Raw genomic sequence first — 25,964 nt, forward strand, 5'->3', positions numbered from 1 at the left:
TGAGGTTTTTGATCAATTATCTATTGGTGCTTTCTAGTTGCTTGTGTAAGACTAAGGTGAACATTGTGATTTATCTATAGGTGTTTTCCAATTGCTTGTATAGGACTAAGGTGAATATTGTGATTCATCTATTGGTGCTTTCCAGTTGCTTGTATAGGACTAAGGTGAATATTGTGATTTTATAAGATATACTTCAATCAGTTTAGGGTAGGTTATCTATGTGTATGCTGGAAAGTAAGCAATGTAACTCATTGTAAGTTGTATTACTAAGTAATAATATTTCATTAAATGGGTTAAAATGAATTGAAAAGAATCAATGTTTTACCTCACCCATGCCTTGAGTCCTAGTACAGGCTAGGATGGGAGTAGAGAGGATGCTTGGTTGTGACCTTGCCTTGTTAGTATGTCTTGTCTATAAGAAAGGATATTAATGTTGCATAGAGTCACTAGGGGGCCGAAGTCTAGAGAAGTTTCCAGGGTAACCTTAGAGTTGGCTCATGTGATGACTCTTGCCAACATGCATATTAGATTTCCTATGTGTCTTTGTTTCCTCTAGGATTAGATGTTACTTATGCCTTGGTACCTTTGAGATAGACTACTTTTAGGTTTTCCTTGACCTAAATGTTAGATTTGACTTTTGGATTGATATTTGAGTGGGACTTGAGACTATCTCCTCAGCATAGTGGGAGTGGTCCATTTAGATTCCACAAGGTTGGGTGGTAGTGCATTTTTCTTATACCATTAAGATCTGACATTTGGATGTCATTGCTAGATGTTCTTGTGCACTTGTACCTTTCTTTTTGATCTTGAATTTATGTTGGATGATTATATTTTGTTGTACTATACTTGATCATCGAAGATCTTATGAGATAATGTATTTTATTGATGATGTATATTCTTTGATATTTTCATATCCTAGGATTTGTACAGTGGTTGATTATGCATTCTAATTATTGCCAAGTGGTCGTTGAAAATAGATTGATATAAGTATGATAATGTGTTTCAATAATTATTTTGTCACTAATGCCAAACTTGTTACTTGCAGGTAAGACAATTGCTTAAATGATTTGAGTACTATCATTTGTTTGATTGATCAAGAGGATTTGATCAAATGAGGTAACACATAGCACCTAAAGGAAAGGTTGAGTTATGATAGGAAAATAAGTACAATGATCTAAGACAGTGATATTATAGTGCATTGATAATCTACTTAAGGTTGCAAAGGATGGATACATCGATTAAGTTTTAAAGAACAAGTTAAACAAATTGTGTCTCCCAACCTTAACAATCTACATAGTAAGTACCAAGAAAAGTTAGTGTAAGCTGAGTAGAAAATAAGTTGGAGTTGAGTAAAGTCAATTTCAGTGTAAGCCAAGTGATACAATGTAAGTTGAGTAAAGTTTAGTTGATGCCAAGCACCAGTAAACTTTAGTTCATGCTGAGTATTTTGATAGTGGATGTCAAGCAACATAGTATGTGTCGAGCATTAGAAACAAGTTAATGTCAAGTGCCAGCATTATAAGAAAGATCATGAATTTTATGAATCTAAGCCAAGAAGATTGATTTTTTGGATTGTGTGAACTATGTGGAAGATAAGTTTGATAAGTCAGTGGCACAATATTCAAGATGAACCATTTTGAGGCAAATCCAAAGAGGATTGAAGGAGAAGTTTCTAGAAGGGAATAAAATGAAATGATGGGTAGATTTATTCAATCCTACCTAATCTATCCTAAACCTAAAATGGATGATGGAGGTTGAAGGGAAAAAAATCTTAATTTTCTATTTATAGAGATGGCTAGTCAGAAGCAAAGGTTGTCATCTGCGAGAACCTGAGGTAGACAAGGAGTCTAGGGTATTGCTTCATTCAGCAACCTAAGAGAAGAGACTGTGTTGATAAGAAAATCAAGAAGGCTTAAGGGTATGGATGTTTGACAAGTGAACAAGCTATTAGAGCTAAAGTGTGTGATATTCAAGTAGAATGAAGGACTAAAAATAGAGATCTATAATCTGCAAGTGTGTTGTAAGTTATTATTAGATCAAACCTTACTATTACTTTCTAATCATTGTACCAGTCTATGCTAAATCTTTTGAATTAAGTTTGACCTAATAGTCATTTGTAAATCCTCTAACTGGGTGACATTCCAAGTGAATGATCTAAAGTCCTCTAACAACACTCACTCCTAATAGGGTGATTGAAATCCTTTAACTAGGTCACCTTTAACAATGTTCATTGTAACTTTTAACAAGGTTGGCCTTTCATAGGGCATCACTTCAAAAGAGTGAGATGGGTAGCATGTTAATAGTTGTTTTTATCAAATTAGATTTCCACATTAAATAATTCTGTCAAATGTGTTATTAAATCTGTTATGTTTCATGCTTGCATTTCTGCAAGGTTGATTTGATAGTAACCTACAAGTTTAAATGGTTGTATGATCTAATGGATGCATGCATGATGAAAATATTTTATGGTTATAGGTTCACTAAGCTGTAAAATGTTTTAATTATACATCTAGACCTTGGATAATTGATTCACCCCCCATCTCTATTATTCTAAAGAATTCCAACAATTGGTATCAAAGCCATCTGCTTAAGAGGACTAGTTTGAAGGTACTAGAAACAAAAGATAAAGATTTCAAAAAGAGAGGTACCCAAGCTTAATAGAGATAAATTTCCTACATGGAAAAGTTTGATGAAGCTACACCTAAGAAGTCTTGGATATCATGCACAATCTACCACTATTGTTGAGCATGTCAACCCTGCTAGAGTCCTAACTGCTGAAGATCTAAAAAAGAAGAAAGAATACAAGAAGGCAACATTGGAGATTGCATCTTCCTTAAGTTATGTTAAGTTTGATGATATCAAGGGGTATGAAAGTGCAAATAAAATGATGTGGATTCTCTATACACCATCTATGGAGGTGATACAAATGTTCTAAGAGCCAAATCTGAAAGCCTAAGAGGTAAGTTTGATGATATGAGAATGCAACTAGGTGAGAATATTGCTCTAGGATAAAGGATTTTGTTAATGCAACAAGGGGATATACTAGTAAGATAGATGATGAGATTATACTAAGAAAAATTTTGAGAATATTATTTCCCATTTATGCTATTAGATTTTTTGCAATACAAGAACTAAGATGTATACTAGGTTCTAATCTGACTCTTGAAGGTCTAGTAGGTAGGCTTACTACTTTTGAGCTATCTAATTTTGATAATTTCAAACCTAACAATGTTGAATATGCTTTCAAAGCCAAGCTGTCATTGAAGGAACCTAATAAAAAGAAGAAGAAAAAGGTAAAATATGTGTTCGATGACAGTGATATAGATGAGGAGGATGTTGAACAACTTGAAGCACTACTAGAAAGGAGATTTCACAAAGGTAAAGGTAAGTTACCTATCATGTGTTTCAATTGAAATAAGGTTGGTCATATTGTTGCTAGATGTCCAGACAAGAAGAATTATAGAGGTGGAGACAAGTAAAAAAGTAGAAGAGGTGAAGAAAACAAAGATTACAAAGACAAATGCAAAAAGTCTTGCGACATTGCTGAAGAGGAAACAAAACATGGATCTGACAATCATGATGATGAAGTGGTGTATGTTGTAATGAAGGATGAATCTGATGACGATGAGGTAATTGCACTAGTATCTTGTGTGAAGAAGAATGATAGTTGGATCATTGACAGTGGGTGTTCACATCACATGACTAGAGATAAAAGTAAGTTCATTACCTTGAATTGTTATGATGGAAATAGTGTAAGGTTTGGTAATGATGCACCTTATCTAATAAAAGGAAAAGGTTCTATCAAACTCACAGAAAATGTTTTATGTGATAATCAATGCTTATTATGTTGAAGGACTTAACTATAATTTGTTCAGTGTGTCACAACTGAATAATTTAGGTTGTAAGGTTGAGTTTAAGAACAAGATTGCTAAGGTTAATTTTGATAACTTGGTTAGTATTAGTAACATTAGAAGAGTTAGAGGTTTCTCTAAATTGAAGAAACCTAGCAATATAATTTGCAAATAATGTCAGTTAGGCAAAATGACAAAGTCAATTTTTAAGAGCAAAACTCATACCTCTAGAGGAATATTAGAGATTGTTCATATTGACTTGTGTGGACCAATTGTTGTGCAAAGCTACAAAAAAGATAAGTACATTATGTTATTATTATTATTATTCTAGAATGATGATAGTTATGTTTTCTAGAAATAGAAATCTAATTCTTTCCAAATGTTTAAGTGGTACTTAACAAGTGTTGAGAAGGAAATAGGTAAAAGTCTAAAATGCTTGAGATCTGATAGAGGAGGAAAATTTACATCAAATGAGTTTGAGATATTTGTAATGACAAAGGAATAAAAAGATAGACATCTACTTCTAGGACCCCTCCACAAAAAGGAATTTCTAAAAGGAGGACCAAATCTATAATAAAATATGCTAGGACACTCATGATGGAGAAAAATGTTGCTTTGAAATACTGGAGAGAAGCTCTAAATATAGTTGTTTATACCTTGAACCGTGTACAAGTCAAGAAAGGTACTCATTCAATACCTTTTGAACTATGGTATGGATACTCACCCAATGTAAAATATTTTAAGGTATTTGGAAACAAGTGTTATATTCTCAAAGATTTTAGGAATGGTAAATTAGATGCAAAAAGTGAAGAAGGTATATTCCTTGGTTATTCCATAAGAATTAAAGATTATAAGTGTTTAAATACTAACACTAACAAAGTTGTGGAAAATGAAAATGTATGCCTACTGATAAAGATGTTGTAAATCAAGTTGTAAACCAACAATAAGTTTTAGTGATTGCTGAGTCACATACTATAAATGTCAAGTTGCATTCAAGAATTGAGCTACATTCAAGTGTCAAGTTATAGAATGAAGTTGAGGTACATTCTAATTTTGAGATTAGTGTACATGAAAGAGATGTTGAACTTCCTAATAGAGTTGTACATAGTGATTCAAAAGTTGAGAGACAAAATGAGGAAAACAAAGCAGAACCAAGATTTTCTAAGTATGTCAAGAGATATCACCTTGCTACACAAATCGTTAGAGATAAAGATGCTAGACCAATGAAAAGGAACAAGTTGAGAAATGATACATGTTTTCTTAGTATGCATGAACATAAAATAGTGAAATATTCTTTAGAAGATGTGGACTGGAGTAAAGCCATGAAAGAAGAGAATGAACAAATTGAGAAAAATAAGACATGGACTCTAGTTTCTAGACCAAAAGATAAAAATGTGATTGACACCAAGTGGGTATACAAAAACAAGTTAGATGAAAATGGTGAAGTCATAGGGAATAAGGCAAGATTAGTTTGTAAAGGATATGCACAAGAAGAAGGGATAGATTGTGGAGAAACATTTGCTCATGTTGCAAGATTGGAAGGACTAAGAACTTTTCTTGCTTACTCTGCATACAAAGTGTTTGTCTGATTTTTTACGTATTAAATTTTTGTAGAATCATGGTGAAAAAATTAGATGTGAGTTCTTTTTTTAGGTCCTAGGGTTTTAGGTTTTGGTCTCATATTTTTGATATCTTTTAAAATTTGTGTAAAACCCTAGGTCTTGCCTTTTAAATTTTATCCTAGCATGAAAGTTTTAAAAAAAAGGATAAGTGAATATTCTTTTCCTGCCTGCTTTGAAGTCTTTGTTGAGTCCTTTTGAAAAGGGTTTTATCTTTCTGTTGGATCTTATTTGAATCTACAGTTGTTGCATACTCGCTATAGCAAGATCCTCAAATAATACACCTAGCAAGGTAGCGACCATCGGAGAACTAATGTGTGATACTGAAAAGTGAAGTCCGACGTCAAGAAATGTGTTAACATGAAGATATTATGACCATGTGCTATGTCCCAGGCTTCTCAATTTTAAGAAGAAACACACGTGAAAAAACTCGCAAATGGTGTCACTGGAGTTCAAGTTTCTATGGCAATTCGCTAAGTCGCTATCAAAAAATCCATGCAACTTGCCGGTGGTGACATAGCGAGTGCCCGAATTTTGCAAAAGGTAGTGTTCTTTTAAAGGTTGATGTGACCATAGAAATTCCCATGCAGATTTATAAATATGCATGACTACCTTTTCTGACACTAGTATTAATTGGTGAAGTTTCAATCAATGTATCTTTGTTTTCCATCACTAGAATTGTGAATCCATCAGAGGTCACTATATCGCTAGTCAGGAAAACACCATTTTTTTAGTAGTGACATAGTGAGGGCCTGGTCATTACAAAAGATGACGTTCTTCTAAAATAAAAAATGATTTTGAGGATCCCAAGGAAAACATTGTGCAAGGTTTTCTTTTATTTCTATGCAAGTTGTGTCACTCATAGTTTTATTTCCCAGCGTCAGTTTTGATGGTTACCGAAAAGTCACTATATTGCTAGCTAGATAGTTGGTAATTTTTCCGGTAGTGATGTAGTGACTGGTCGAAAGGTTGTGATGTAATAGAAAATCTTCATAGGTGGGCCCCAAATGATTGACTTGACAAAGCTAAGTTGTGTAGATCAAATGACATGGTGGCATCCTATTGAGCATCTATGAGCCAAAAATTTTGAATTCGTCAGAACTCGTTATATCGCTAGCTGGATAGTTACTAATTTTTCTGGTAGCAATGTAGCAACCTACCTAAAAGTAACAAACACGGCAAGGCCAAGGACATGTTATGTCACTAAAGTTTTAAAACTATATATATATTTGATTACATGTTAAACCAACTTAGTGCCAGTGGTAACCTAGACCCACTCCCCATGTATAAAACATGCAAAGAATTCTAATCATTAGATCAAACTAGAATCAATAGTCCTTGCTATCTCACTATGGAAAGTTGCAAGTTGTTTACTCTATGTGACATAGCGAGTATGGGACCCACCATTCTTCAGGGTACTTTGTGCAGTTTCTCTACCTTTGATTTGGTCTTGGATCAATGATGCTTGTTAACTCGCTATGGAAAGATGTACAAAGATTACGTATAGCAAGTTAGCAAATGAGGGACCCACCATTGTTCTCTTAAAAGTTGTTTCAAATATCTACCACATGACCAAAGCAAAATTAGTGGTTGTCGCATACTCGCTATAGCAAGATGCTTGAAAGTTACGCATAGTGAGGTAGCGACTTGATGACATGTGTCCCCAGTCATCAATGGGCCCAGATGAAATGCTAGCATTAAAGGAAAGATACAGATGGAGGTAGTTTATTGGTTTGACTTCTAGCATGCTAAGAAGAAAAGTGAGTTAGCCTAGTTCTCATTCCTAGATCGTAAGATTTTTCAAGGATCGATGGCACAAATTTAAAAGGAAGTGCGGTACCACTATTTTTCTATTCTACGCATTTATGATGAATGAAAGCTTCATGTGTGGGAGAAACAGAGTATAATACAGGAGATTTTTATTAGTTCTAGTCCCACATAAACAAAGATTTCATGTTTTCTTAGCACAAGAGCCTATTAATCATATTGTGTTTAGCCTGGTACGAACGTGAACTAATTCCTCATCTGTTTGGGAGTAATTGCAAAGGTTCAAAGAAAAAAAAGTTTGGAAAATCAAGTAAGTACTCATATTTCAACCTCTCTAGCATTCTAGTTCCTATTATTATGATCAAGATGCCTCCTAAGAAAGCATTTTTTGGGCAAGTTAATTACATGGATAGGAATGTTCATGATGATTTATTAGAATTACTCCTAGAATCCACCACTGAACTCGCATAAGTTAAAAATTTGATTTCAATAACCCTAGGCTTAAAATTACCGATGGCTTATATGACAAAGGGAACTGGGTTAGGGATGCAACAACTACACAAACTGGTCTTGTCTTGTTTAAAAAGTGGTTTTCAGAAAGGAATTTGTTTGCCCTGCATGCTAATGTCTAGAACTTTGATTTGGGAAAGCTAGTAGTACCAAGTGTTTTCATGGATTATGATTTTCTTGAAGCCATTACCAAGAATTATGACCAAGCTATTAGGGTGGTAAGAAGAAATGATGGTGTGCCTCTGATCTCAATTAGTCCTGAAGAAATTAGAGAGGTTTTTCACCTAGAACCATTGTTAGATTACCATGTGCCAATCAATTTGCCAGAATTAGAAAATGAATACAAAGTAAAGAAGGATGTGATTAGGGGAGGTGCACTAAGGGAACATATTGGTACAATAGAAACTCTACCAGTAATTACTGCAACCTCTAGAGAACTTTTTAAGAAGTGTCTTTTCACTTCCCGGGCTGTAGAGATATACAAGACTATGCCATGTTTTTGGTGAAGATGAGCAGGATTTCATGCCCATTGGCCTTATGTATATGATGGTTCAAATTTCTTATTTTGGTGTAGATGTTATCTTTGATTTTGCCTCCTTTTTGGTTGAAGAAATTCATACTAGTTTAGTTGGAATTGCAAAAGGGAAGATAGAGAAAACTTTTGGACACTATTCTCTATTGATGCACATGTTCTTGTTCAAAGGGGTGACTTATTTCGGTAAAGAGATGGATTTGAATAGAGAAGAGAATGGGGAAACACTGTCGGTCCTGTTGTGGAGTGCAGATATGACCTGGGATGCAAATAATGCCAATTTTGTCAGATTTGATAGGTATTTTGCTTCTAAATTGAGATGTCTCATATTAAGAGACAATCCCAGAATCCCTAAGGTATTAATGGACCTCCTCAAACCTATGGACAAACCCCATAACTTGAAAGTTTCACACAATTGGGGAGATATCATTCCTTACCCTATTTTTGCAATTTTTAGAATCTATGGTTTTAAAGGGAGTCCACATGTCTTGCCTTACCAAGTACCTTTGAAGGTAGGAATGGATGAAGTTTTGTGGTAGTTATGAGGAGTAGAAGAAATGTTTTTGTTGAAAAGGCAATTAGGGTCAATTTTCCCTACATGCATAGTGGCTCATCAGTTTGTGATTACCAAAGGGGGTTGGCTCTTTTTGCATAAAATTTTGGATCAGTATCTGATGGCTATCTCTCATCCCCGCTTTTGTGATTCTAAGGGATTTTTTAATTAGACCTTGAGGCATAGAAATAAGCTAGGACGGGTTAAACACGATTCATATTTTCTAGAGGACATTATAAAGAATGAATTCTCATTACAACAACAAGAAACTAAGAAGGAAAAATGAAGAGTTTATTCCTCAGTCTTAGAATTCATTCATTGTTTTGATCAAAAATATAGTCCTTTAGATAATGCTAATACAAAGGCTGACAAAATAAATAAGCTCATGAGTAACTTCCTTGAAATAATGGAAGCTATGAATGAGAAGAAACATTTTTTTATTGATTCTTATCCGAATAAGGCCAAAGAAGTCATGAGGAGGTTGGTTTTCACTCCCAATATAGGAGTTGGTCAAATAATTGTACAAAAGAAGCCTGGTTACACTATAATTCAAAATAAAAGGGCTCCTGTAGATAAAGGCAAGCAAATAATGGGATCCACCAGTACAGCCCTAGAGGAGAGACCCAATGAACCTAGTACCAAGAGGTAGAAGGTAATGAAAGAAGAGAGACCTCAAGTTGAGGAATATTCACCCACTCAATCCCCTTTGAGGATTGGAGAAGAACAGCTCACAGGTGAGCAAATTGAGCAAATGGGATCACAAGGAGGTATTTTTATTACTCAAGTGGAATTAGATGAGGGCAACCCTCCAGAACCTCCCCTCCCAAGTTTGGAGCTAACAATACCTGACTATAGAGGTAGGGAATTGTACCCTATGTTAGAACAGACAAGTCATCAATTTTTGGTTGATGACAACTTTGTGAAATCTAGGGCTTTTCAGCAGTTTGCATGGAGGGCAAACATGAATATTTTTGAGGAAAAATGTAAAAGGTTGAAAATAGAGCATCCAAAAATGGATGAAATTTCCATCCAAAACCAAACAAAAGAAGAAATGATAAAAGAATTTCAGAATATAAGTCTTGAGGATGGAAGGAAAATGGTGAAGGCATCTAACATTTTATTGTTACCAAATTGGGATATTGTTGATGCCTTAGTTTTCAGTTCTGTTTCAAATAAACTGACTTTGCAATATCAAAATAAAGGGGACTTTCAAGGCACTGCATTCATTGAAGATCAAGCTACATTGGTCAGTTGGTCATTGAGAAGAGGATCTAGAGCCACATCATCACAACTAGATGAGTCTGGATTGATGGGAAGCATAATTGTGAGAAGAGTTGCTAATACCTCACATATGCAGGCAACACACTAGAATGTGGATTCTTCCAAGTTTCTTTTGGCCATTGCTAAGAAGGAGGAACATGCTATGTTTGAGTTACAAAACAAATATGAAATAATTCTTGAGGCCTATAATAAGAAGGTAAAAAGGAGAATTGAGCTTGAAGACAAGCTAATGGGGAAGTCCACTAAGCCAAGAATAAAATACCCCCATCCTCTAGTGGAACCTTTTAAATCCACCCCCCTTGTAGAAATACCAGACACACCTCAAAGGCTAGAATATTACACAACTAAGGATTTTGAAGAAGAGAAAAGCAAGCTATGGGCCTTACATGTAGAGTTAAATATGCAATATGAGGATAAGCTTAGAAAGGCTCTAACATATTTAGTAGATAAAATTGAATGGCCCTTATTCTATGATTAGTTGGCAAGAGTAATAAGTATATGGGAGGAAGTGAAAACCCATGATGAAGCCCTCAAGCCTATTGTTAATAAGTGGGGAAAAAGGAAGAAACAAATCACCCTTTTATGTTATTTAGTTATAAGATCTTCCCATGACCATATTGAAAAAATGTATGATGTTGCTAATGACCTATCAGATTTTGATAACAGGAGAATTGCTCTGCAACTAAAAGTTGTTTCTTATTTAAGTAGATACAAGAATCAAAAATTTGATTTGTTTCCTTGTGCCTTGGATAGAAAGAATAAATTGATAAATAAGGATGAATGGAGTAAAGAATTGAATGACCTTTTCTGCATAAGGATAAATAAAGTTGTAAACAAGAAGGGGCATGCCTGGTGGGCCATCATGACAAAAGATTTGTTAAAGTTTAGTTATTTTTTATTCTTTGAGACAAGAGTTTGTTGGTCTTGAAAATATGAGGCTAACTACATATTAAAGAGGCAAGATGATATCCTACAATTTAGCTAGCCTGATGGTGCACAGTTTAACACCTGGATAGTAGAAATTCCTTCTGATGAGTAGTTAGAAGAAGGTGGTATAGATGATGATGAGGAACAAAAAGGTGAGGTGCAGATCATTGACGCATCAGCACCAGATCTAAAAAAAGAAGGTGAAAAAGTAACATTGCCTGCTCAAGGTGAAAGTAGTGAAAACCTACAAGAAAAAATCGATTTGGAGGCACCACAGAATAACCCTTCATTGGCTAGTTTGGTAGCCACGTATTCTGAAGATCCAAAATAATAGGGGACAAATCGAAAGTTGTTAATTTGCAGCAGTAACAAAAATGGGCCTACCCAAAGAATTTTGATGCGCTTGGCATTTTTTTGTGCTCATTTTTGTCTCTTGTATGGTGTTTTGTTTCTTGGACACTTGTCAAATCACAATTGCCCTTTGCTTGTTGCAACTCATGTTATATAAATGATTTTTCAAGGCATTGTGATGGTTCAAAACTGGTATAATTTTTATGTTTCTCAAGAAAAGTATAGACACTTGGCCCAATAGTATGTAGTTGTTTTGAGTTTGTTTTCACTTGTACTCTCTGATGATACATTGAAATGACAAAAATAGCAAATCTGTTATGGGCTTTGAATTGATTTCTATTGGTCATTGTGTTAGTCATCTGAAAGGATAATACAAAGGGGTATTTACACTATATTTATGCCATCAATTTCTGTCTCCTTTTTATGGGTTTGTCTACTTTGAAGTCATTTTAAATAAGGTTTAACTTGGTTGAATGCAATCTAGATGGGTTGTATGTTGATATCACTATTGCTTTTAATTCAAGGAATTATAGAAATGCTTCAATGAATTAGTAGGGTTTATAAGTTTATAAAAAGGATACTTCATAAGAATGAAAATGGGAGATTACAATTGATTAATTCATTTACAAGTTATTTGAATTAGATCTCCTGCCAATAGTTAATTTTTTGCCCAATGGATAAGGCACTGGTCACATAAGTCAGAAGTAAGCAAGGGTGAATTCTACTGCTACATATCAAATCATTTTTTAAAAAAAATCAAAACCATTTCATTCCATTTTGTTTAAAGTTACAAATTCTGGTTACCACTCGTTTGCATATAGTTTTCTGAGTCTTAGATAGCCACTAATTCTAGAAATACTTGTAAACTATACGAGATTTATAACCAGATCTGCTTATAGGGGGTGCATATAGATTTGAGAAGCTTTTAGAGAGAATTGATAAACTGTGTATGTGCCTGAGGGTAAAAGATGAGAATCGGAATGAAACTAAGATAATTTCATACCACAGTTTGCATTGGAATCATCCCTAGGTACACCTGCCTTGGTTTAGTAGAGCCTAAAGAGTAGAAAACCATTTTTTGTTTTGTTGAAATTGGGTCAAAGTGGTTTATTCATATAATTTCTATTAGGAATTGGCTAATCCTTAGATTGTGTGAGTAATTTCCCTATGATATTGAGCATTTTTTTGCTTAGTAGTTTCAAACACCAACACAAAGTTTTCAAAGTTTATCAAATGAATGTTAAGTCTACATTTCTAAATGGTATATTAGAGGAAGAGGTTTATATAGAAAAACTAGAAGGATTAGTTGATGCTAACAAAAAAAATATGGTATGTGACAAGCCTCTGCAAGGTCATTATTTTGAGATCCTTTTTATCTTATTTTAAGATAATTATCTTGCAGAAACATTTTATGACTCTATGGTATAAGCAAGGGAAGTTATGTTTTTATCAATATATTATCTATATGTTAAGACATGAAAATTGAAGTATAGATAGTTCAGATATGCTATGTTTTCTTGAATCTATGGACTTTTATGGTATAATGAAGCAATATTACATGCTAATAAATGTTTCTTCATCCATGCTATGTTTGGGTAGATTCCTTCCTATAGCTATAGGATTTGCAAAGAGTGATAGTTTGAGCATTGAACCTTTTCTAACATTAATGATGGAATGAATATATATGTATGTGGCAGTTGTATGCATTCAATGTTTTGTAGGTACTTGTCATGCATATTCAAAGTCAGCATTTAAGTGCTAAGTTAAAGCCAACCAGATCGATGAATCATCTCAACAAGCAAATTATTGTGTGATTTATATTATGGCAGTGCACAAATACAGCTCCCTTAACCTGTTATATTCTTGGAGGATTTAAATTAAGGTTAATGATATTTCTGTTGGATACTTATGAATCTATAATTGATCCTTGTTGATGGAGTGATGGTAGAAGTGGGAAGTTTTTGTAGTTTCCCTTTAAATAACACTCATTGTAGCTTTGAAAGAAGTTTTTTGGGAGAAAGATAAAATAGATTGATTTTCATAATAGAAGTGTGTGATCTTGTTTTTAATTATATGTAATCTCTTATTATATATGAATAGAATACCAAGTTCAAGTTTCCATCTTTTGTCTTGATTGTCTTTTCTATTCACTCATCCAAGGGGGCCTGCTTGGTGAGTGAACTACTTTGTTAGAATAGATTTTATTTCATTATTTATTTCTTTGCAAGGTAGAATTATTTTTTTCTTGTAGCCATTGACAAAAAAAACATTGAATTGTTCTTGCAACATAGGTGCATAGATCGATTTATTATTTGTAGCATTACTTTAAGCTCTAAGATAAGATGTCATTTTAGTTCCTAGTTTAAGTCTCTTTAGTATTTCCTTTTTTTTAGTGGTACTTACTTAAAGAGGAATCAAAAAATATACTTTGCAGCCACCCTCTAAAGATTACACTCCCAAGTTGACAAAATAAAATGAAATCAGTATGTTTTATCTGAGAAAAACATATGATTATGTCTAATCATGGAGTTGATGTGAAAGGATGTCCAATCCTTTATTACTGAGGTATTAAGTTGACTGACTAATATGTAGACTAGACTACACAAAGCTTTATATAGTTTGAAGCAAGCACCAAGAGCATGGTATATAATTATCTTGTGAAGATTGGATTTGAGAGGATTGATGATAACAACAATCTATACTTGAAGAAAGAGAAAGGAAAAAGTATTTATTATCTGAAATTTTTATTGATGATATCATATTTGGAGATCAAGATACTTTATGTAAGGCTTTTGCAAATGAAATGAAGAAAGAATTTGAGATATCTTTTTGGAGAGATCAAGTTGTTTTTGGGTTTTCAAGTACATCAGATGAAATATGGTATATACATCACTCAATCAAAATATATAAAGAAGATACTAAATTTTTTTGGATTGGAAGATTCAAAGCTAGTAAGCACACCTATGGTGACAAGACATAAATTTTCAAAGAATGATGATTCAATTGAGGTGAACCAAACATTGTACAGGTCTATGATTGGAAAATTATAATACGTAGTACATAATAGACCTGATATTGCATCATTTGTTGGGATAGTTGCATGATTCTCTGCTAATCCTAGGCACAATCATTTGATGGTTGTTAAGAGAATAATGAGATATATGAAGGGAATAGAAGACTATGGTCTATACTATAAGAAAAATGGAAAGTTTGAATTGAGAGCCTACACTGATGTTGATTGGGATAGAAATAGTGATGAAAAAAAGAGCACTAGTGGAGGAGCATTTTTCTTAGGCAAAAGGCTGGTTATATGGACTATCAAAAAATAAAATTGCATCTCTCAATCTACTACTAAAGTTGAGTATGTTGTTGCTGCAATAAATTGTACAAACATTGTATGAATCAAACAAGTACTGAAAGGTATGAAGAAGGAAATCATTGAACCTATGATACTTTATGCTGATAATACAAGTTTTATAAATATATCAAAGAATCTTATGATGCATAAAAAGACTAAGCACATTGCAATCAAGTATCATTACTTGAGAGAGTTAGTTCAAGATAAAAATACGAAGATGGAATACATTAACACAAAAGAGAAAATAGTTGATATCTTCACAAAAGTATTACCTAAGGATACTCATGAGTATCTAAGAGTAAACTAGAGGTGATAAACCTATCAAAGGCTATTTAAGAAGCATGAGGATTGTCTTGCATCAAACAAGATTATTGACACATGTTACACATTGATGTAGTGGATCTTACTTTAGGAGCTGCTTAAAGTAATCAAAGAGATGAAGCCATAAATTTGTCACAAGCTAGGTGATAGAGAGAGAAACTAAAAATTTTCATATCTACATATTAAGATGACAAGTCTTTGGCATTGTTGTCAAAGAGGAAAAAATCTGAGGGAGAAAGGGGAATCCTATTGAGGGAGAAATTCTAACTACTAAAGGAGATATTGTTGTCAAAGAGGGAGATGAAAGAAAACATAGAAGAAACATGAATGCCTAGTAAGAGGGAGTTAATGTCAAAGGAGATATAAGAAGTGATCCAGAGGGAGTCATAAGGATGAGTTGATTGATTGTCTATTGATCTAAATAGAATTTTTGTAACCTATTCAGAAAATGAAAGTTGTTAATAGAGGGAGAGATTTTAATACAAAGAATTATTTTCTTTTTGGTATTTTGTTGGTTGTACTAGTTAAGTTTGGTTTTCCATCAATGCCAAAGAGTGAGATTGTTGAAAATAAATTGATACAAGTATGATAATGTGTTTCAATCATTTTTTTGTCACTAATGTCAAACTCGCTACTTGCTAGTAAGATAATTGCTTAGATGATTTGAGTACTATCATTTGTTTGATTGATGAAGAGGATTTGATCAAATGAGGTAAAAAATAGCACTTAGAGGAAAGTTTGAGTTATGATATGGAAAAGAAGTATAAGGATCAATTAAGACAGTGATATTATAGTGCATTGATAATATACTTAAGGTTGCAAAGGATGGATACACTAATTAAGTTTAGAAGAGCAAGTTAAATGAGTTGTGTCTACCAAGCTTAACAATCTACATAGTAGGTGTTGAGAAAAGTTAGTGTAAGTTGAGCCAAAAATATTTTGGATCTCAACAAAGTCAATTTTAGTATAAGCCAAGTGATACAATGTAAGTTGAGTAAAGTTTAGTTGATGTCGAGCACCAGTAAACTTTAGTTCATGCCAAGTGTTTTGATAGTAGATGTCGAGCAACATAGTATTGTCGAGCATTAGAAACAAGTCAATGGTAAGTGTTAGCATTATAAGAAAGACCATGGATTTGATGAATCTAAGTCGACAAGTTTGATTTCATGGATTGTGTGGACTATGTGGAAGATAACCTTGATGAGCCAGTGGCACAAAATTCAAGATGAACCATTTTGAAGAAAATTTTGAAGAGGATTAAAGGAGAAGTTTCTAGAAGGGAATAAAATGAAATGATGGGTAGGTTCATTAAATCCTACCTAATCCAACCTAACCCTAAAGTGGATGATGGAGGTTGAACGACAAAATATCTTAACTTTCTATTTATAGAGATGGTTGGTCAAAAGAAAAGGTTGTCATATGTGAGAACCTAAGGTAGACAAGGACTCTAGGTATTGCTTCATTCAGTGACCTAAGAAAAGAGACTACATTGGACAACAAAGAAAGAATGCTTAAGGGTATAGATGCTTGAAGGGTGGACAAGCTATCAGAGTTGAAGCGTGTGAAAGCCAAGCAAAATGGAGGACTAAAAATAGAGATCTATAATCCTCAAGTGTGTTGTAAGTTATTATTAGATCAAGCCTTACTGGTACTTTCTAATCATTGTGCCTATCTAGCGTAAATCCTTTGAATTAAGGTTGACCTAATAATCATTTGTAAATCCTCTAACCGGGTGATGTTCCAAGTGAATGATCTAAAGTCCTCTAACAAGGCTCACTCCTAAAAAAGTGATTGCAATCCTTTAACCAAGTCACATTTAACAATGTGCATTGTAACCTTTAACAAGGTTGGCCTTTCATAGGGCATCACTTTAGAAGAGTGAGAACGAGTAGCATGTTACTAGTGGGTTTTCCCAAATTGGGTTTCCACATTAAATCATTGTGTCAAATGGGTTTTTGAATATGTTATGTTTCATGCTTACATTTTTGCAAGGTTGATTTAACAGTAACCTACAAGTTTAAGTGATTGTATGATCTAATGGGTGCATGCATGATGAAATTTTTTTATGGATATGGGCTCACTAAGCTGTGAATTTTTTTAATTGTACATCTAGACTTTGGATAGCTAATTCAGCCCAACTCTTAGTTGTTCTAAAGAATTCCAATAGTGGCATCCTTTTTAATTGTATATTATTTATTAGATTCATACTTATGATTATTCAATGATGTAGATTTTGGTTATGTGTTACATTTAATATTAATAAAACTTATACATGAGATTCAATATCATGGAACCCTTAGGAGATGTAATCTATTTATGATGGTTGTTTGTATGTGAGTTATCACTTCTACTATATTATACATGTTTTTTTTTATTATCTTAAAAAAAATGTTTGGAAAACTTAATGAAACTCTAAGTTAATTTCTTTTGAGCTCCTTTGTAGGGCATTACACAAAACAAGTTTTAAAGAATCTCAACTTTGAGCTTTAAAAATGATAGTCATTAGTTGAATTCTTGGTGATTTTATAATATCATGGTATTTAATTTGTCTCCAACTTCATCTAGTATTTCAAATTTTCAAAATCCAATACTTGAGTCAAAAGTTATGGGAGGTTAAAGAATGCCCCAAAAATACATATTTATAATTGAACCATTAACCTCAAAATGCAAAAGAGGTTAAAGAAGCTAAGGGGGGAAACTTAATTATGTATTTTGACCAAGAATCTTAACCTCCCTAACCTCCTAAAAAGTTGAAAGTTAAGCGAGGAAAATTAAAATTTTACGATGAAGCAAATATATTAACCTCTCTAATTAAAAAGTTAGGCAGGAAAGTTGAAAAAAGTATTTGAGGGGCAATTATTAACCTCATTTAAAAATGAGAAGAAATAGGTTAATAAACCTAAATAAAAATTAGTTATGTTTTGAATGTGTTGGATGCTAAAAAATATGAAGTTTGTCATAAGAGAAAGTTTGGAAGTTTGCATAGCTTCAACAACAGAGGATTTCAGCCAGAGTCTACTAAGGAGTCACAAGGGATTGGCTTTTTAGATTAGGGTAAAAATGGGTTTTGAGGGGATCTAAAACCCCATACAGCTAGCAGAAAGATATGCAAAAAAAGTACCCTAGGTTTTACAAGGACCTGGAGCCTAAAGATCACAAAAATACCAAAAAGGCAAGTTTTACAAGGACCTAGAACCTACAAATAAACTATTATAAGTTTAAAACTAGGTTTTACAAGGACCTAAAACCTAAAATTAATCAACTAAAAATATGGAAATGAAACAACAACTAGAAAACTAGGCCCAAAAACCTAGCCAGATACCGGAGCCAACAATTAAACTAACTCTTTGATAACCTTAGCTAAATCCTTACCAGCCACCATAGTACCTTGAAGGATATCTTCAATAGTAGAACTAGGTACAACAACCATAAATTTATTCATGCTTTGTCTAGTTTTTTTGCTAGGGCCACCTAAAATCTTGATAGCAATAGGGGAAATAATCTCCTCATTGCTGTTGGAAATCTAATTGAAAAGCTCACTGTTGTTGAAGATCAAAAAGGGAGATTGTTGTAAAAGAATGTTTTCAATCATTATTTTGCCATTGATCTCAAACTTACTATTTGTAGGAATGACATTTTCTTATAAGATCCAAGTGTTATTACTTAGTTGATTGATGAAGAGGATTTGATCAACAAGATGTAACAAGATCACCTAAAGGAAAGTTTGAGTTATGATGTTGTAATGAAGTGTAAGGATTAGTTAAGAAAATGGCTAATTAATGTATTAATGACATACTCATAGATATAGAGGTTGATCACACTTAGAAACATTAGAGGAGGAAGCTGTAACAAAGATGATTACAAAGCTTAGACCAAAATTCTTAGTTGAAGCTGAGCAAGTTAGTTGAAGCCAAGTAAATTTTTAGTAGAAGTCAAGTAATAGAGATTTCTAGTGTGTGCCGAGTAGTCTTCAAGTGTCGAGTACAGATTAGGTGTCGAGCATCAGGAAAAACATAGTTGATGCCAAGTAACACAATATGTGTCAAGCATCAGGAAAAACATACTTGATGCTGAGTAACACAGTATGTGTCGAGCACCAGTATTTCAATAGTGTTGAGCTACTGCATTATTCCAAATAATGAAGATTTTCCAAATCTAAGTTGACTTAATGGTTACATTGAATTTTTTGGTTGAATTGGAGGATAAGGATGATGAGTTGTTGGCACAGAAACTTATGTAAATTGTTTTTGGGTGAATTCTAAAGGATTAGTCAAGAAGTTTGTAGAGGAAACATAATATGGGTTAGATACAATGTATCCTACCTAATCCATGTGAATTGAAATTGAAAAAAAATAGAAGAATCAAGTACAAAAAGGAACTCCAAAACTTCTATTTAAGAAGTCATAGACCAAGAAGTAAGGAGCTGCTGATACAATGTTTACTAAAGTGCCAAATCTATGAAGTGGTTGAAGGGGTGTCAAGAAGAAGACATCTAGGAGAAGGAAGAGCACAAAAGCTCTACTTCTACAAGTGGTCATGAAGAGATGATTGCACTGGTACATTGACTATGGAGACTCAAGAAGACAAAGCTTGAAAGATAAGGCAAGCAGTTAAGAGTTGCAAAGATTGAAGACTAGGCAAGGGTATGAGTTGAGAAGTGATCTAAGATCTACAATATAAGTTGTATGCTATAATCAGGTCAAGCTTTTCTAATACTCTCTAGCAATTGTATTAGATCTGAAAATCCTATGCACTTAGGTTGGTCTAATAGCCATTTGTAAATCCTTTAACATGGTGGCATTCCAAGTGAATGTTCTAAAGTCCTCTAACTAGGCCCACTTTTAATAGGGTGGTTAAATCCTCTAACAAGGTAACATTTAATAGTGTATTGTAAGCCTTTGATAGGGCAAGCCTTTCACAGGGAATCACTTTAGAAGGGTGAGAATTGAGTAGCATGTTATTGGTGGTTTTTCCTAAATTGGGTTTCCACGTAAATCATTGTGTCATGTGTTGATTTCTTATGTGTTATGAGTACATGTTGATTTACAATACTTTCTAATTAGATAAGTTAAACTTTGGATGAATTAATGATTGATTTGGTTCACTACACTTGAAGAAAAGTTTGAATAAAATATTTGGACCTTGAGCTACATGGCAAAGTTCGATGAAATTGCACCTTGGATCAATAGGTGATTATGCACAAACCTCAATTGGGACTGAACATGTAACTCCAACAGGACCTCTTACTACAGATGACTTAAACGAAAAGAAGGAGCATAACCAAGCAATGTTGGAAATTGCATCTGCACTTAGCTATGCTAAATATGATGATATCAAAGACTATAACACTTCATTCAAAATGTGGAAAACCTTATTAGATATCTATGGAGGATATTAGAATTTCCAGAGAGCAAAGAGAGAAAGCCTAAGAGGGAAGTTTGATGACATGAAGATGGAGGAAGGTGAAAATGTTGCTCAGTATGCTGCAAGAATAAAAGAAGTGGTGAGTGCAATAAGAAGTCTAGGTGGGCAACTAGAAGAAGAAACATCCATAAGCAAATACTTGAGAACTCTACTCCATATCTATGCTATAAGAGTTTTAGCCATCCAAGAGCTAAGGTGTGTACAAGGGAGCACACTAAATTTTGAAGGAATAGTTGGAAGACAGACTACATTTTAGCTATCCAACTTTGAAAACTACAGACCCGAGAACCTTGATCTAATTTCAAGGCCAAGATAACAATGAAAGATACTAAGGAGGACACACCAAGAAAAAGGAGAAAAAAAGGAAAACATACATCCAGTGATAGCAGCGCAGATGAAGAAGATGTGGAATAGTTAAAAGCGCTACTGGCTAGGATATTCCATAGAGGAAAAGGTAAATTCAAAGGTAAGCTTCCTATCATATGTTTCAATTGCAATGAAGTAGGTCATACTGCTACAAGATGTACACAGAAGAAGAATTATAAAGAAGGAAATAAGTATAGGAACAACAAAGAAGATGATAGTAAGGACTATAAGTAAAAAGGTAAGAGATGCTACATTGTTGAAGAAGATTCTGATGAAAATGATGATGAAGTAGTCTATGTAGCCATGAAGGATGAATCAAAAAAAGATAAAGATGAAGCAGCAATATTGGTTACCTATGTGAACAAGAATGACAAGTGGATCATAGACAGTGGATGCTCACATCACATGATAGGAGATAAAAGTAAGTTCATTACCTTTACTCAATATGATAGAAATAGTGTTAGATTTGGTAATGATGCCCCATGCCAAATCAAAGAAAAAGGCTCTATCAAACTTACAGAGAAAATTTCATATGATAATGCATACTATGTTGAAGGATTGAACTACAACTTGTTGAGTGTATCTCAGTTAGGCAATGTAGGTTGCAAAGTGGAATTTGGAAACAAAACTGCCAAGATCTATGACATTGATGGAAATCTGATAGGAAAAGGTGAACAAACTAGGACTAATCTATTTTACCTAGATATGGAAGAAGCAACATGTCTTATTATTAGACTTGATGATGTGTGGTTGTGGCATAAAAGGTTGTGTCATGTTTATTTTGATAATCTGATCAGCATTAGCAGGAAGAACAAAGTCAGAGGGTTGCCCAAGTTGAAGAAAGCTGAAAAAACAATTTGTAAATAATTTCAAATAGGGAAGAGACTAAATAAAGTTTCAAAAGCAAAGCATACACTTCCAATGAAGTTCTATAGTTAGTTCATACAGACTTATGTGGTCCAACAGAAGTACAAAGCTACCTAGGAGACAAATACGTAATGCTATTTGTAGATGATTATTCCAGGATGATGACTGCTATTTTCTTAAAGAAAAAATATGATGCATTTCAAATGTTTAAGTGGTATTTGGCTAGAGTTGAGAAGGAAATAGGAAAGAATCTGAAATGCCTAAGGACAGACAGAGGAGGTGAGTTCACATCAAGAGAGTTTGAAACATTTTGCAATGACAGAGGTATCAAAAGGCAAATGTCAACACCAAGAACTCCACCAAAAAATGGTATTGCTAAAAGGAGAAATAGGTCAATGATTGACTGTACTAGAACCTTAATGATGCAGGAAAATGTTGCACTTAAGTATTGGAGAGAAGTTGTAAGTATTGCAGTCTACACATTGAATAGAGTTCAAGTCAAGAAAGGTACAAATGCAACACCCTTTGAATTGTGGTATGGTCATTCACCTAATGTTAACTATTTTAAAGTGTTTGGTTGTAAATGCTATATTCTAAAAGACACTAGAAATGGCAAGTTTGATGCAAAAAGTGATGAAGGGATATTTCTTGGGTACTCCACTAAAAGAAAGGCATATAAGTGTTTGATTACTAACACTAACAAAGTTGTGCAGAATGAAAATGTAAATTTTGATGAGCATGCAAAATTTCAAGTTGGTAAATCAAAGCAAGCAAAGGATTATAGATCCTTTGTATACTTCTATGAAGGAATGACAGTTGAAGACAATGTTACAAATCAAACTAGAAATCAGCAACAAACCTTAGTATCTGTCGAGTCTCAACTAGTGATTGCCAAGTTACATTCAAAAGCTAAGCTGTAGAATGTGCAAAATGCACATTCTGATTCTAAAAATAGTATGCAAGGAAGAAATGATGAAATACCAAATGTAGAAGAATGAGATGACTCTGTAGCCAAAGGATCAACTATGGAAAGAAGGACTGAACCAAGATTAGCTAAGTATGTAAGAAGACATCACCCTACAAATCGAATCATTGGTGATAAGGATGCTAGACCAATGACAAGGAATAGACTTAGGAAAGAATCATGTCTACTGAGCAAGGTTGAACCAAAAATAGTAGAAGATGCACTACAAGATGATGACTAGTATAAAGCCATGAAAGAAGAGAAAGATTAGATTGAGAAGAAAAAAACTTGGTCTCTAGTTCCTAGACCAGTTGATCAGAATGTGATTGGTACCAAGTGGGTGTTCAGAAACAAACTTGATGAGAATGGTGAAATAACAAGAAACAAAGCCAGATTAGTTTGCAAAGGCTATGCACAAGAAGATGGATTGGATTATGGAGAGACATTTTCCCCTATTGCAAGAATGGAAGGAGTAAGAACATTACTTGCATATGTTGCATATAAAGGTTTCAAAGTCTACCAAATGGATGTGAAGTGAGCTTTTCTGAATGGTATATTGGAAGAGGAAGTCTATATAGAACAACTAGAGGGATTTTTCGATGAAAAGAACAAGGACATGGTCTACAAGCTACATAAAGCATTGTATGGATTGAAGCAAGCACCTAGAGCATGTTTTGAAAGGTTGCACAAATATCTTGTGAAGATAGGATTTGAAAGAACATATGAAAATAGCAACATGTACATCAAAGCTGAGGAAGGTAAATACATTTTGATATCAAAAATCTTTGTTGATGACATAATATTTGGAGGAAAAGATGTTTTATGCAAAAAATTTGCTGATCAAATGAAGCATGAATTTGAAATGTCAATGTTTGGAAAAATCAAATTCTTTGTTGGATTACAAGTACATTAGTTGAAGCATGGCATATTTGTGACTCAATCCAAATACATCAAAGAAGTACTCAAAAAATTTGGGCTAGAAGACTCAAAACCAGTCAAAACACCAATGGCAACTGGACATAAGCTATCCAAGAATGATGAATCTGCTAAAGTAAATCAAACATTGTATAGGTCAATGATTGGAAAGTTACAATATATTTTACATAGTAGACCTGACATTGCATTAGCTATTGGAATAGTAGCAAGATTTCATGTCAATCCAAGAGAAAATCATTTAAGGGTAGTAAAGATGATATTGAGATACTTGAAAGGAACTGATGACTTTGGTCTATACTACAAGAGGAATGAGAAGTTTGAACAAAAATCTTACACTGATGCAGATTGGGGAGGTAACATTGATGATATAAAAAGCACCAGTGGAGGAGCACTTTTCGTAGGAAAGAGGTTGATCACATGGACAAGTAAAAAGAAAAGTTACACCTCACAGTCTACTGCTGAAGCTGAATATGTGGCAACTAATATAAACTACACCAATATTGTGTGGATCAAACATTTGCTGCAAGGTATGAAGGAAGAGGTAATTGAACCTATGACACTTTATTGTGATAATACAAGTTCTAGCAATATATCAAAGAATCTAGTAATGCATGCTAAAACTAAACATATTGCAATCAAGTATCATTATGTAAGAGAACTGGTGGAAGACAAACAAGTGAAGATGGAATATGTCAGCTCAAAAGAACAAATTGATGATATCTTCATAAAAGCACTACCTAAAGATGCTATTGAGTATCTTAGAGGTAAGTTAGGGGTGATACCCCTAGCTAAGGCTACTTGAACTAAAAAGCAAGTATGCCTTGTATCAAATGAGCAAAATGTTGAAAATTATACACATTGATGTAGAGAATGTTTACTTTGGGATCCATGCCTAAAGTAGTAGAAGTGTTAAAAACTTCAAATTAGTCACAAGCAAGGTGACAGAGGGAGACATTAAATGAACCTATAAGATCTATATCTACATTTTAAGATGCTAATATGTCTTTGACATTGTTGTCAAAGGGGGAGAAGTGAACAAGTGATCAACAACTATTAAAAATAAAGGATCAAAGAAATAAAGGGAGATTTTAGAGGTTGATTAGAACCGCAAAAGATGAATAATACAGAGGAAGAAAGATAAAGATAAAGGATACAACAACAAAGAGGGAGAAGTGAAATGAAGCAATCAGAATAGTAGAATGAGATTGTTGTAAAAGTGTTACAATTTACTTTTTGGCATTTTGAGTTAGTGTTCTAACCTGGTAAGTTTTTGGTGGAATAGTTTAGTCTGATGGTTGATTCGTTTGGTTTTCCATCAATGCCAAAGAGGGAGATTGTTGGAAATCTGATTGAAAAGCTCACTTTTTTTGAAGATCAAAGAGGGAGATTGTTGTAAAAGAATATTTTCAATCATTTTTTTGCCATTGATGTCAAACCTACTATTTGTAGAAATGACATTTGCTTATAAGATCCAAGTGCTATCACTTAGTTGATTGATGAAGAGGATTTGATCAACAAGATGTAACAAGAGCACCTAAAGGAAAGGTTGAGTTATAATGTTGTAATGAAGTGCAAGGATCAATCAGGACAATGGCTAAGTAATGCATTAATGACATACTCATAGATACAGAGGTTGGTCACACTTAGAAACATTGGAGGAAGAATTTGTAACAAAGATAACTGCAAAGCTTAGACTAAAATTCTTAGTCGAAGCTGAGGAAGTTAGTTGAAGCCAAGCAAGTTAGTTGAAGCCAAGCAAATTTTTAGTAAAAGCTGATTAATAGACATTTCTAGTGTGTGTCGAGTGCTCTTCAAGTGTCGAGTAAAGATTAGGTTTCGAGCATCAGGAAAAACATAGTTGATGCCGAGTAACACAGTATGTGCCAAGCATCAGGAAAAACATAGTTGATGTCAAGTAACATAGTATGTGCCAAGCACCAGTATTTCATAGTTGATGTCGAGTAACATAGTATGTGTCGAGCACCAGTATTTCAATAGTGTCAAGCTCTTGCATTATTCCAAATAATGAACATTTTTCAAATCTAAGCCGACTTAATGGTTACATTGAATTTTGTGAACAAATTGGAGGATAAGGATGATGAGTTGTTGGCACAGAAACCTATGTAAACCATTTTTGGGAAAATTCTAAAGGATAAGTCAAGAAGTTTCTAGAGGAAATAAAATATGAATTAGATATAATGTATCCTACCTAATCCATGCAAATTGAAATTGAAAAAAATGGATGAATCAAGCAGGAAAATGAACTCCAAGACTTCTATTTAAGAAGTAATAGACCAAGAAGTAAGGAGTTGTTGATACTGTTGTTGTTGAAGTGCC

This window comes from Cupressus sempervirens, chromosome 7 (genome assembly GCF_028749045.1).
Source record: "Cupressus sempervirens isolate cs-2001-9-10 chromosome 7, ASM2874904v1, whole genome shotgun sequence".
Lineage (NCBI taxonomy): Eukaryota > Viridiplantae > Streptophyta > Pinopsida > Cupressales > Cupressaceae > Cupressus > Cupressus sempervirens.